Genomic DNA, 11,583 nt, shown 5'->3' with positions numbered 1-11,583 from the left:
CTTTCACACCCTGTTACACTGATACGTGTTATTGTATTCCAAAGTGGATTTAGTGTGGGGCCTGAATATATGAATATATTTTTAATTTCCCGGTTTTGGTGCAATAATTCGGTAGCCAATCCGACTTGACAAGAATTTAAGTGAATAGAAAGCGAGCAAAAGTACAAGTAATTTCGCGACGGTCTGCTGGAATAAATCCAAGTTTTTGCGACATTTTTCTTCGAGTGTTTGAGTCGTAGATCTTCGCGGTGCTTTGATCCGGGAGAGAATGCATATACTTCACAGCAACCGAAGTCTGTTCGCGGGTAATTTACTCCGACTATGTGTTAATCACGATGTCCTGATGTATACCTTTCTTCTGACAAGCCGCACTCAGCCGTGCACATAAATTTTGCCGGAATCTACCGTATTTATAGAGAGAACACCGAAATATTTACGGGCTTGATCAAACCACCACAGGCTAAACTCAAATTATTTAGGTGTTTTGAAACGATGTCAATAACTCTGTTTAGAAGTAACTGACAGGCTATGGATGACTAAATATTAATAGAAATTTGTTCAAATATGGTTTTAAACAGAAACACAAACACTGAGTTTGCTACATTGTTGGCTATTGATTTTCGACGTTATTTTCTTTGTTTGCCAAATGACAATAGCGGAATTTTGCACTAACAATCCATTAATTAAATCTCATTTATTCACTTTTGTGGGTAAAATAACAAGTTTTTACTTTAATTTTTTCATTGAGCTGAAGAAAATTCGTCTAAGTTAGGGATACCTAAATTAGTATGTAAACTATAGATCGTAATAAATAAGTAATAATTTAATAGTTAATAAATTTATTTAAATTTTTGTTTAGTCAATAATGTATTTTCTTTACATGATAAGCAATGAAAATGATTATTCAACAACAGTTTATTTTTTTTTTAACCAGCATAAAGATTTTAACATATAACAAACGGAATTTCAAATGTAAATACGTAAATATTACTTGGAAAAATTGGGCGTATGCTCACCACAACATGCAGTTGCACGTTGTGTGTGGTGAATGTGCTCCAACTTCGTTCAAACGAATCTTTACATGAACGAATAGTTTAATGGTCATTGGTTTTTTCTTATGTATTTGTGTTTGTGTTTTGAGGAGTGCAGGAGTACGGTTGACGAAAAGTGCCAAAAGCTGCTGAAGCAGTGGCAAAAATTTGAAGGTTAGTATAATGATATTTACAATCGCCCGATCAGCCACCACCAGCAATTTTTAATTGTAACACGCTATGCATATTAAGATAAAAATATTTTTATGAGCAATAGATTCGAGCAGTGGCTGATTTGGACTGTTGCAAACTACATTCTCCATAATGTTATTTCAACTGCAATAATTTCATTTTGTAAATAATGTAGTATGTTGTCGATAAAAACTTTTGTTAAATATTAAGCAATTATATTTAATGTTAAACTGATGGAATCTAACTATCTACTTCTTGGTTTTTCTTGTTCAGATGAAGGAATGACATATGATATTTTGTTGGATCTTGTTCAGAGTTTCCTTCCCCAGCTGGTGCCAAAATTTGATGACCAATTCAAATTGATGCAGCATATTAAAGAGTACAAATCTGCATCTTTGGTAAGTTTTTCAATTTTAAAGCCTATTTTTTTATTTTATGAGTGTTATTGCAGTGACTGACGTTCTGACATCCCCGTCCCCGTGCAGTACCTAATACATAATTTGTATTTAATGATGTTTTAAATGTTTATTATTTTTCTTAATAAATTGTTCTAAATAATATATGTACAGTTTTATTTTTTGTTAGGTTTATATATCTGCTAGTGGCTATACTGATTAGCAATCCGGGAGATTTTTACCTAAAAAATATTTTTCCCTTTAAGATATACTTCTTAACTATCAAGAACACATCTTTTAATATCTAATGCGAGATTATTAATCTTTAATGATCCTTGTTTCTTGTTAATAAATATTTCTTATTATTAACACTGCAATGATAATATTAAAGTAGATGTTAAGTTTTTATAAAATCAGAATCACTTAAAAACTATGAAATGCTATGTTTGGAAAGTCCAAACAAATTATTTATTCTCTGATAACAATAGTTTCTTCCGCCGTATTCTAAAAAATTATTAGTTTACATTTAAGCTAAATCTTTAACTAGTAAAAAACTGTTCTCTCAGTGCACATTTTACTGTTTAACAAGGTATATTTCATGATTCCAAATAATTTATATCCCCATGAATTTATTGTATCTTCAACCGTATAATTTTGCGGCCGCTTTACGGCCGACTTTTGGTCTTTGCGGCCGAACGGTGCGTCCGATTTTTACCAATTGTTTCGTGCTACGTCCCCTTGCTACAAGTACCCACTTTTTCTTTTTTGAAGCTATAATTCGTCCAGAAATGTGAAAATCTGGGTAGGTCAAATATCAGCCGATTACAGTACTTTCCTTATAGGATAAGGAAAGTAAAAAAATATAGACAGGTAGAGCAGTAAATTTTTAATAATAAGAGATAAAGGTAATGCAAAAATTTTATTGAAAATTATATTTAATTTTTTTTAAAAACATTTAGCAATTTGCGCTCCATCTCATATTTTTGAGAATGTTGCAAATACGGTTAAAGGCACAAGAAAAAGATAAAAAAGAAAGTTGTAGAAAATAACATTTTCAAGAAAAAAGTCCGCGAGAGATAGAGATGTTTTCAACGGAGATCATCACACCAGCGCACATCACTTCAGCGGCAGAATTTCATTATAATTTTTCACTTCGTATGTGTTTGTTTCTTTCGGTTTTTCTGTGTTTCGATGTCGTCTTCCAGTATTATTCCAATATTTTTTTGAATCAGTTCTTTTCAGAACTATTATTTGTTTTCTAGTTCGTTTACGATAAGTTACAATGTTTTTAGAATCTCCGCGAATTTTGATTAATAGAAATTGGTATTTTTAGTTTTTTTTTGTCAACTCAAAAACTACTTGGAGTAAAAGGAAAAGCTGTACATAGCCAACCAAACGCGTCAAGTGATATCAAATATGAAGTGATCCAGAAAGACTGAGTCTGTTGGTAATAGATTTAAAAGTATTTTTGTTACTAATTTGAAACACTGCAACAGAAAACGGATTTGCACGACAAATACTTGACGTACAACCCCTCAAGATTGTTGAATTAGTGTTAATCAAAAGCGCACTCCAATAATAAGCTTTAAAAATTAAAGTCAGGATTGCCAACAGATTCATTTATTGTGGATCACTTTGAATAATAACATTTCTGTAAAAGAAGCAGAATATGGAGTGGCAATTCCACTGAAAAACTTTAAGGAAAGAGTTCTTAAAGCCACTGGAATTGGCGAAAATAGCTACAGATGTGGAAGAAGGAAGAAAACCGTGTTTTACTTCGTCCAGAAAAAAGAAAGTCACTAAACTAGAAAATGAATTGAATGAATTAGTCTGGAGGAAATGGACGTTATTCGGTCCGCGGTACATAATTATTGCATTTTAGAAAAAAGGCAACCAACAACCGCGTTCAGATGAAAGATATTGCCGATTGCAAGTTTTAAAATTGACACAGTGTATTCATTTTTGTACAATTTTTTTTTAATACTTAATAAAAACTATTATTTAAAAATGCTACTTGTCAGATCGTGATGACTCAACATGATGTACTTGTTTGAAATGATCTCTACCTCTGGTTTAGGTCCTTAAGACGTTCAAAGACGCTCAAGTGACGAATACGTGTCATTTTTACCGGTGGTCAAGAGACAAAAAATTAATTTAAACCTAAACGGTTGAAGATAGGTATAGTATCGGGGACTTTTTTTGTAGGAAATTTAATTCTCTACAACTCTGTTCCCTACACTGTTTTTTGTATCTTCAACCGTATTCGCAACGTTCTCAAAAATATCGAAAACAGTTTTAAAAAAAATTATAAACAATTATTAGTTTGCATTCCACCTAATATTTTTAAGAACGCTGCGAATACGGTTAAAGATACAAGAAAAGTGTAAGAAACAATAAGAATAAAATTTGCTACAAAAAAATCCGCGAGACCAAATTTCTATCTTCAACGGTTTAGGTTTAAATTGCTTTAAAGTGTTCCTCTGGCACTGAATCAGCAGTGAAAATAAAACGAATACGTCGCTTAAGCGGCTTTAAAAGTCTTTGAGGGCTAAATCATTAAAGATAGGAGGTATGGTCTCGCAAACTTTTTACTAGAAAATTTTATTCTCTACAACTTTCTTTCTTAGATTTTTCTTGTATCTTCAACCGTATTCGCAGCATTTTGAAAAACATGAAACGAAAGACAGATTTTCAGTTTTAAATATTTTTTTCTCATATTTCTCGTAAAAAATTTAGTCGTTCGTTGTTCACAGCTTATTAAAATGTAAAGCTCAACATTTTTGCATTTTTTTTCCAAGCAATTAGTAAACTGGTTGAATTTAAATTAATTTAAAAAATTGTCAATGTAAGCCACGCTTTATTGTCATTATGATTGACGTTTGAAACTAAAATTTTAAAGTTTTAGTTGAAATTTATTTTTGGCGTCGATTTTCCGAAATAATAATGCCAGTAATACGTGTTTTTATATAAGATCAATGAATTATTTTGAGTTGTTGTCATTTTTTCTCTCGCTCTTAGGATAAAAATTACAAAAACCGTAAGTGAGGTTAGTTGCCTAAGGCCCGTTTTACATTTATCGTCCAAAATTCCGTGTCCGCCAGTGTAGTATGTAGTTCTCAATGTAGTTCAAAACTTATCAAACCATGTCTACTGGTTCTTAAAGTCTTATATTTTTTTACAATTTCCCTCCCCTTTGCACCATTTAATACAAATCTGTGTTTTTTTCTATTGAAATTTAAAAAAAACTTGAACACCTAAAAATATTTAGTTGTGAAAGAACAGTTCTTATTTTTAGCACTTTGTTCAATATTTCAAACTGCTCGACAAAACTGTGTGGGATTCGCTAATATTAGAATGAATTCTGATTCCGGAAATCGATTACCCTAGTCTGTCAATCCTCGTTGTTCTCCGATTAATTTATAAACGTGTAGGTGCTTCTCATTGATTTTAGAAGAGTGTGGGAGTACTACAATTCCAATCAAACATCTTTTATTCCACCCATATGGAGGCAAAACCGACAAAAACATTGACCATTTTAAGCAAGTTTGGCGTCACTATGTGGGCGTTTTATTTTAGTACCAGATCGATTCTTCATATTGTAGGTGTGACTATTAAAGGATTTCGCACAGTTGTACAGACAAAAAAGGGTAAATTGAGCGTCCCGGTTCAATTGTATAGGATAAAAACGTGATCTGTAACCCGATCACGTGACACACAACCAACACCTAACACAAAAGGTCGGCATTAATCACTGAAAGACCATTCATATTTAAATCTACTTCAGAATACCAGACCGTTTAGGCAGTTGCATTGACATGTTTAATATTTGGACAGCCGCGGCGTACACTTATCAACATGGCATTAATTTAAACTCGGAGTGCTCTATTGTTAATGGGAACTCTACCCCATTTCGCACCAGGAGCGCACAAAAGGTTGCTATTTTCTGACTTACCTTGATTCAATGGACTGGCTGGTGAGCAAATCCAAGTTGTAATTTTAAAAAATACACTGCGTTTTAACTTTATTCTTGTCGGACAATCTGCATAGCAATTCTTCTTCTTGCAGCGAATGAGATCCGTTTTAACGGAATCCAACAGGAATGAATGGCTTTGGTTCGCCCATTCATTGGATTGTCTTCGGTTAAATATCTATAGGATGTTATCAAGTGAAGACACTTTATTTAAGTACATTTCAGACAAATGGAGATAATTTTAAAAGGCTTTATCTTCGATTTAATTATCGCTATTATGTCTTGCCGTCACAATAATTCCACAAAACGCTTTGTTAAAATTTGCTTTTTCTCAATAGGTCGATAAAATTATGTATCTTTGAGAAGTGTAAAAACGTGGTGCCTGGAGCTTGAAAATAAACTAATAAAATTAACGAGCGTTTCGGCAAGGGTTGCGTTTGTAGAAAAAAGTGAAATTAGCGAGAATTCACAAGAGAGTTGCCCCTTTGTAGACAGGGGGGCAAATGCGGAATATCAAATGCAATCTCAAAAATCTTATCGCCGTAATTTAATTTTTAATTGTAACTCAAAAGGGGAAAACAAAGAAGGGCCTCCGAAATAAACGTCAGAGTTTAATTTTCTCTCTAGAAATATTTTAACCATTCCTTTATTATTTATACTTTAGTCAAGACAAAAGCATTCGATTAACATTCTTAAAAGCAAGACGCTTGCAATTGCTAAGACTTTATAATCCTTTTATTCTGGTGAGCAAACATAAACCGGGATCAAATTAAGATTCTTTAACTTTTAATTAAAAGCATTATTTCATCGGGTTGTTAAAGTAGAGAAATTATGGCCTGTTTGTTCAACGAATACGATTAGGTGAGTGAAATGGTTTAGTGTTAATTCGCTCGTTTTCTTACTACTCATTGTTCTGGCTTCTTAGCAGCCTCGACGGGATTATTTAACAGTTACGATGGCAATTTCCCTCTCAAATCTCTTCACCCAAATATCCACGATGAGCGATTTTTGAGGAATGCAGCAAGACTGTACCAAATTTATGGGTTCATTGTGATCAGAAGAATTGTGTACACGCACTCGCACACAAATCTTCCTTTTTTAAACCAGAGATAAATCTTTTGAACAGTCTGACACCCTAAAAATGATTAATCAGACCAACGGTTTTTTTGGAGATTCCCAGATTGATTTTATCACGAAATTCAAAATAGTCGGAAAAATTCAATCACACACGAATTGGATATAGTCTGGTTGTGGTGTTTGTTTTTTCAATACACTCACTGCAATTTCGTGTGCAGTCCTATTGTTCCCGGTCGGCTTTTCACTGTGATTATCAAGCGTGCAGTCACTTGTTTCTCGTGGAAATTTTAACAAAGGGAAGGTGTGAAACATTTGATATGTAATCTTTTAGGGAGTTTTGTCAAGTTTTCTTGTTGGTGTAACATGAGAATGATAACTTGATTAGTTAACAAGCTCCATTGATTTGCTAGCAATCAACGCCATTGTGGCAGAAGAACATTGTTATCAATAGTTTCTGAGGTGATATTACAATGACGAGAAATGGAAACAAGAATGTGAAGCATCATTCTTAAAAGCGTGACAGGATTTGAGGAGATAAAATTTAGCCGTTTTACCCCTTTTTATCTCTTTTGTGCAAGTCCATTAAGATTCCGAATTGGTCCTCCTAATTGGTCGGTTGTATTTAATAGATAGTTAGAAGAAACACCTCAGCAATATACTTTCAAAGTTGTTTTTTCGCAAGCAAATAAATTTATTGTAAATTTACAAAAATTGTTTTATTTATTATCACTTTTTAATAATTGAGTTTGTTGTGCCTACAAAATCATTTAAAATTTTATATTTTAAAGATGTATACAAAAATAATTGATTTCATAGAAGTTATTCAATGTTTAACGGGGTGCTTTCTATAGTACCTATAGAGTGTTTCAGAAAATGTTAAAAAACTATCCATAATAACTTCGAAATTATGGAGGTTTATATTTTCCACTGTGACCCTATTTATTTCTGTTGGAAAAAAAATTTAAACCTAATTATGACTCACTCGGTATATTCTTGAAACACAATATGTCCGTCGATAAGTTCTATAAAATATCCGGAATTTTCTCCACACCAATCGGTTTGCTGAAATGTTTTACACAAGTGTCCTTCGTATTTTGTGAAAACGTTAGTTAATAATGATTACAAATATACATCGTTTTATATCGGTTAATCCTGATATTTTAGTCGTAATATCTGTTTGAAAAATATGTAGTCAAAACGCGACGTTTGAAAACTCAGAAACTGGAAAATCCCTTGAAAAAAATGGCGAAATCCGCTCATTATTATTATTTTATAGAACAGTAAAAAACCACAGCCAGTCGAACCTGTCCCAGAAATTTTATACCTACTCCTATTTGTTAAAATAAAAATTCAAAACTCAAAAATTATCGGTCTTAGATCTAAACAGACCGTTTAATTTTAATAACTTTTTTTTATAACTTTTCCATTTTTTTTAAACCAATAATTAGTTGGCTGCTGTAAGAAAAAAAATCTACCCTAACAGAAAGTAAGTTTTCCACAAAAAAAAAATGTCTTTGATTTTATGCCACTACTTCAAAGAAATAACATTTTTTGCTTAACCTGAAACGAGCAAATCTGTAATTGAAACTTTACTATTCTGACTCAGTGGAAAGAAAAGTTCACTTTCCTCTTGATATGTGGGGTTACTGCCCTCGAAAAGTCTCCAGTTTCCTCCTACTCCTACTTTGACATAGTTTGAGAGATTTTGTTAATGTATTTTTTTATTTCTTGCAATATTTTTTTGAAAAAATTTGCATCAGAACAATTGATCCTTCTGCTACTAAAAATATGATATATACCATGTAAATGAACTTTATTAAACTCATTAAACACAAAACATTAAATATATATTTTATTTGTATTTTCTTAAAAAAAATTAAATAAGTAATTTTGTGGTATGTTGTGGCTTTTATATGGCATAAAAATAAAATAAACATAATTTCGGTAGGTACCTACACTAAAAATGAAACAAAATTAGTAACCCCGGATGTTAAAGTAACCCCATTTTACGGTATTCCATCTAATTAAAAAACCTCAAATATACTATCCAAAAATTGACAATTTTTAAACCTACTCGAAATTTTCCACTTTTCTCCAAAATTGCATATTGACGCATTTCTACTAATTTTATTTAAATTATTCGTTCCAAGGTTTAGGTCACAAGTAAAGTAAGAAACACAAAAACTTACAATAGTTACTGATTTATTCAATTATAAATGATATGTTTTTAGTGAGTAAAATTAATCATATTTTTTTAAATAATGTAAATACGCAAACCCATGCAACAATGAATGCTTGTTTACGGTCTATAAACAACACCACACAAGCATTGTAAATTTGTAAACATATTAAAATTTTAACAGTTGTAAGCAAAAATATATCATGAAACTAAAAATAAGTAAACTGATTCAAGCTATGTTCAATTCTAAATTAATAGGTACAATGGCGGACACGGAATTTTGAACATCAAAATGTCAGTTCAAAAAATGTCAATGTAAGCCACACTTTATTGAAATTAAAATTTGAAAGTTTTAGTTGAAATTGATTTTTGGCGTCGATTTTCCGAAATAATAATGTCAGCAATACGTGTTTTTATAATATAGTTCAATAAATTATTTTGATTTGTTGTCATTTTTTCTCTAGCTGTCGGAATAAAAATTACAAAAACCGAAAGTGAGGTTAGTTGATTAAGCCCTTTTTTGGACAAATCGTCCAAAATTTCGTGTCCGCAATTGTAATAGCCTGGCTGTGCATTTTACAGTTTTGAGCAAATACAGTAACTATTTTCCACGTTTTGAATTGTAGTGAAAACATTCTGAGGCAAATGATAATTTAAAATAAACACGTTTAGTAAAATAATAAGACTGTGATTGCGTCTTAGCTATTCAAATTAAAATCAAACACAGGAGGCTGATATAACTTTATTTCCCCTTCGAGTTTGCTGCTGAAATTTATATTTAATAATACCAGAAACAATAACGGCGCGATATTTATGTTTATAGACAATATAATAAAATTAACTCAGTCGGGCTTTTCTTTCAAGTGTTTGATGTACGTTTTGAATTCAATTAATTAAAGACACAAAGGGTTTAATTGATCCCTGCCGAAGAAATATGCTATCCGAGTTTAATCTAATAACCGGTTCACTGAAACACAAATACAGTAGAGTTTCGCTAGTCCGGAAAAAAGACTAAGTAGTTTATACTTATGTAAATTATAATTGTGATAAAAGGAGTCAATTTTAATAGTGTTGCTCACCTAAAACTTGTTAAAACTCATTTCGTTTAATCCGAACATTTGCTAATCCGGCTAGGCCCGGTTCCATCAAGTCCGGATTAGCGAGACTCTACTGTAATGTCAAAGAAAAACAAAAGTCGTGCACTAAGTAAAGATATAAAGTTAATCCTTGCTGGCAGTAAAAAATCAATCTAAATTGCTGTAATTGAAGTTTATTTTCGTTAAAAATTTATAGTCATTTAGGCGAATATCGTGGCCAGAGTAGCACAGAACAGCGTTGTAAAATTTTTTATTGCAGCATTAAAAGTGCAAAAATATGAACTCGTTCGGACCAGTGCAGCGCAGCGCAGCGCGAGTCCCGCTATTAGTTGTGTTTAAAAAGAGACCAGTCGTAATCTGTATTTATGACGAAAGCTATTTGAGAATTTTCAAATTTATTAAATCGGAATTTGCGTATAAATTCCCATCGTGTAGCTAATGAACGTTGATGAGTCATTACATATCCTAGCAGAGTTTCGAAATAAAATTTCATGCCGTAAAATGTTTGATGTAGAGACTGGTACGACATAAATCCTACATGAATTTGCTCCGTTTGGTTTCAGGAATCATAGGGTTGTAAAGAAGACGTAATAGCGACTTCTGTCATATTTTACGATCTGCTTCCTCTTAAAAACAGCCCCGGTGCTTTAGTTATGATCTCTAACTGCATTCATTTTAAGTTATAAATTATACATGTCGCGATTTTTGAGTGTTTTTCGTTTGCGAGTAGCGGTCGTGCTAAGTAGAGGGCATGACTCGAATCGGGATTTTTGAGTAATTGCCACGGCCTGACCAGATGCAGAGGCACCCTATAATTTTCCCATAGGCTCGGCCGGCAGCTGAACAGATAAAGACATCAAAGTTGAACAGCCTATTATTAATCAGCAATCAGATAAGAAGTATCGCTGGCACAAACACCAATTAAACAGTTCCACGGCAAATACCTCTAATTAAACACACGACTTATTAATTTCGTGAGTTATATACGCGGGGCACGGCAACTTATCATTACGTCTCTGCGCAAATTTCAAGTGGGAAATTAGCGGCTCTGCCGACAATTATCATTTCGTTTAAGAAATTTATTTTTAAGAGTCAACAATCAATTTACACTAAAAACAACCAATTAAAAGTAAGCGACTTTTACATTACATTCAATTTTATTTTTAACGCCCAACCCTACCATTATTTCCTGAATTAATTATGATCTTCCTGGCCATTAAAAGTGTATCGGGTTACATAATAGTGAAGTCTTGTTGGAAGCAAATCTTTTCAAGTTTTTTGATACAAATATCTTGAAATTTATTACCGTAAAATGGGGTGACTTTGACATCCCGGGTTACTTTGACACGTTATGGGGCTACTAATTTACAATTAGTATTTTTAAAGCTTCTCTCTTAATTTATAAGTTGAGTTCACTGAAAAAGTATTGTAAATTGTACCTCACATCGTATGTTAATCGGCGATTCATAATTTCAACAATAATTAATACTCTCGAATTTTTTGTATCAATTGGATCGTTGCACATACAGGGAAAAAATGTTAAAAAAATTTTATCTATAAAAATTTCGAAGTTATGAGGGTTTAAAGTTTGCACTTTGACTTTATTTATTTCTGTTGGAAAAATAATTTTCCAAGTTTTTTT

This window comes from Tribolium madens, unplaced genomic scaffold (assembly GCF_015345945.1).
Source record: "Tribolium madens isolate multiple individuals breed KSU strain unplaced genomic scaffold, Tmad_KSU_1.1 Scaffold_91;HRSCAF=231;Tcas5.2_LG7, whole genome shotgun sequence".
Classification (NCBI taxonomy): domain Eukaryota; kingdom Metazoa; phylum Arthropoda; class Insecta; order Coleoptera; family Tenebrionidae; genus Tribolium; species Tribolium madens.
This window is presented reverse-complemented; position numbering follows the sequence as displayed.